Below are 3578 nucleotides of genomic sequence, written 5' to 3' on the forward strand. Positions count from 1 at the left end.
ATTTGAAAAATTTATAATTGCTCTATGTTGTGTCAAAAAGTTTATTCCTATAATTCCATCCTGAAATATAGGAAAATTTTGTGGAATTATTTGAAAAGTGGTCTTAAGACCTTTTATCATTAATATAACTTCTCCAAGAGTAGGCATCATGTTTGAGCCAATTCCTATTAAATTTAATATTCGTTTTCGATTTAAATCTACAAAAGGCTTCAATCTATTTTCTTTAACCAAGCTGACACTGGCTCTAGTGTCAATCATGAAAACACATTTTTCAAAAAGAAAAGCTACATTTTCCAGCTCTATTATAGGGCATGGTCCATTTTCCCCCAATTTCCCGAGTCTAATAATGACTCTTTTCTTTGAATCTGTTTTATCAGGTTCCGGTCTTTTCTGAAATAAATCATTCTTCGATTTTGAATCCCGAAATTCTTGTTTTAATTGTTCACGTTCTAAAGAATGTTTTTTATGAATTCGACAATTTTTAAACGTGTGATTATTCATGTAACAATAATAACAACCAAATTCCTCTCTACCCTTAACATTTGAATTAAATAGCGGTTTCGGATTTTGCCCTATATTAGAAGTCAAAGCAGTTTCAGGTGCTGACGTTCCTATATGTACTCTTTTCCAACTTTTTAATTTAAGATCCTCCTGATTGGCGAGTGCAATGGCTTTGTCTAGTGTGTTTATATCTGTATCTCTTACCTGGAAGTAAATATTATAATCTAAGCCACGTAAGAAATTCCCTATTGCTGTAGTTCTATAAGCTTTACACATTCCAATACCCTCTTCCCCTGGAGTATTTTCTAAAACTTGAGAAACTACTCTATTCAGAGTCAAGTTTACTCTTGCTCTATATTCCTGAAGAGTTTCACTCGGTTTAATCTGGACATTAGCTAAATCTTGCATAAGTTGACTTATGTCTTCGTTTTTGGAATAAATTTGATTTAAGGTTCTCAATATATCATCTAAAGTAATCCCTCTTCTATCCTGAATATGTTGTATCGCTTCTCCATTTATTTTTGTTCTAATTAACATTGTTAAGCATAAGATATCAGAAGGGTTAACTAACGAAATTGCGGCTCTACAGTGATCATCAAACATAGTGATGGACATATTTCTTCCATCAAAGGAGGGAATCATCCCTTGAACGATTTTTGAAATTTTACTGAAATCACGAGTTCCGGCCAAAGCAATTGAATTTTCTGACAAGGGAGTAGGCAGATAAACCGGTGTTTCGTGTCTTATTAGGGAAGAAGAATTTCCGTGATCTGAACTTATAGATGTGCTGATATTATCTGTAAACAAATGTTGAGAAGACTGTAATGTTTCCATTGCTAGGGAAGTTCCAACCACTGCACTCGGATCAACGGGTCCTTTATTAGTCGATTATCGCTTATTCCTTGAACCTGAAGGTTCGGTTTCGTCACTTGACGAAGGCAGGGGATCGCTATCCAAAGCCCTTTTTCTTGCTCGCAATTTAGGCATTTTAATCGCTTAATTATTACAAGCTAAAACTTACTTGTGTTTTTAATTCCAAATTTTGCGCTTATCAATTTTTACACACTTTTCCTTTTCGTCTTACCACATAATAATTTTTCGAACACACAAAAAGACGAAAAGAAAAGAAATCGCTACACAAAACACTTGTTGTGAAAAAATCCTCTCAATGATCTTGAAGGTTCCCCTTGAAGATCCGGTGTAAGTTCCTGAAGATGACTCGGAGATTTGCCGAAGTTCTGCAGCTCAGGAGGTCCCTCGGAGCCGAAAATCTTCACGAATTCGGTGATCCAGTAATAAAGTTCCATTGAAATTTCAGGATTTATAATCCATTAAGCTTGTGGTTGTTGAGGGACATTTGGTGGCTCATTCTAACCATTGACAATCTTGGTGCAATTTAAAAACACCCTTAGCTACCGGGAGTAAAACCACCCAAAATCCTGGTAGAAGATTGCAGCTTGACACTATAAAATCTAGGATTTCATTTTGACATGAAAATTTCGCACAAACCGGTCAAATGAATTTCTTTTATATTCCTATAATCAATTTACACTAAATATAGATCCTTGAAAATATATTTTAATTATCCTTTATTGTAATTGCAGATAGCTCACGGGCACATGTTCAGGTGCAACACAGAACTTATAATATCCTTCTCTAAGATATACTTCGATGCAGATCCAACCATCTCTGTCGTTGTAAATGCGGCACAATTGAAGGGTCGTGTCTTCACTGTTGTCGAGGAGTTCAACCAAGGTCATTAAAAGGGGACTAGGATCTGACATTATTGTAGAAAATAGCAAAATAATTTTAATTTTCACAATGTAGATTTAAATATTCTTTAATAAAGCAAAATCACTTTTTCAATTCACTTTCTGTTTATTAGTTCTTTTAATTTTCATGTTGAGGAGGAGAGGGAATTTGTCTTATTTGACTTTTCTCTTTCTGCTGTTCAAGAAAGACGTTTAATTCCTTCATTCCTTGAGGAATATTTTTGTGACTCGTTGGAGGTTGTAGAAAGATCCATTTGCAGCCGTTTTTATCCATAAGTTTCTTCCAAGCTTGAAGTCCGTCCATAATGATGAAAGGGTTTAATCAAATCCTATGAGTAGAAACTTCGATTTTTAGTCAGACAAAGAACCTTGACCCATTGACCTAGTTTTTCAAGACACATGTAAATCCCACAGAGCTGTCACCAATTTGTTACGTACAAACTCTGCAATCGAATTTGTTCCGTAAATTCTCTGCGCTGATTTGTTAAGATTTTGGTCCATTACCTATCGTTGAATGGTTGAAACCATTAGCCGCAAAATATAGGTCAGGTTTTACATAAAGCTATTCACTTTATACACACATTTTAACTTGTTAATTAAAACTTGAATGTTTATTACAATTCTTCTATATTCAATTCTTCATGGATGACATATTCCTGTATACCGTTCCTGGTATAGACAACTATAATAATATAATGTAGTTCGTGGTAAACGCGACAGATTTGAAAAGCCTGGTATTGTGGATCACAATACTCTTCTATAATCTCGTTTTGGGCGGGATATATCCCCTACTTTTCTAACCTCAAAATCTACTTTGGACAAAGAACTTTACAATATCTAAAAGAAAGTATATTGTAGCTAAAATAAGATATAATACTTAAATACTGGTCTACTTTAGACGCAATAAAACCATATTATTCGTAGAACTCGTGTACAGTAATAATTACTTAACATTTACAGGTTATATACATACACATATTCAATTTGCATTTAAGAAGCCATTTGAATTTTCCCGCCAAGGAATTTACTAGTTCTGAGAGTGTTTGCTAAAAGGGTCTTAGCGCCTTGGGAGTTTAGTTCTAAAAACGGCGCACGGCATCACACAAGAAAGGGCGTCCCTTCCTGTGTGATGCGTAGGCCTGGCACTTGAGACGTATAGTCTCAGAATGTTGGTAATAACGGAAAGCCGTCAAGATCAAAAAAAAAAAACACTCGACGAAGATGGCCGGATTCGAAATGCTGTCTTAAGACAAAAACATGGTTGTGGCACAATAGACTTTGTAGCTTGAGCGCCAGGGGGTGCTT

General features: G+C 35.2%; 1 long non-coding RNA gene across 1 annotated transcript in view; it reads left to right on the forward strand.

Moving 5' to 3' along the window:
• LOC117177577 overlaps window positions 1-2260 on the forward strand; it is a 5670-nt gene extending 3410 nt beyond the window's left edge. Inside the window, exon 3 of the long non-coding RNA XR_004467713.1 lies at window positions 2106-2260. This is a non-coding gene — a long non-coding RNA (uncharacterized LOC117177577). The remainder of the gene's footprint in view (window positions 1-2105) is intronic.
• The last annotated feature ends 1318 nt before the right edge of the window (window positions 2261-3578 follow it).

The sequence above is a fragment of the Belonocnema kinseyi genome, chromosome 7 (assembly GCF_010883055.1).
Source record: "Belonocnema kinseyi isolate 2016_QV_RU_SX_M_011 chromosome 7, B_treatae_v1, whole genome shotgun sequence".
Classification (NCBI taxonomy): domain Eukaryota; kingdom Metazoa; phylum Arthropoda; class Insecta; order Hymenoptera; family Cynipidae; genus Belonocnema; species Belonocnema kinseyi.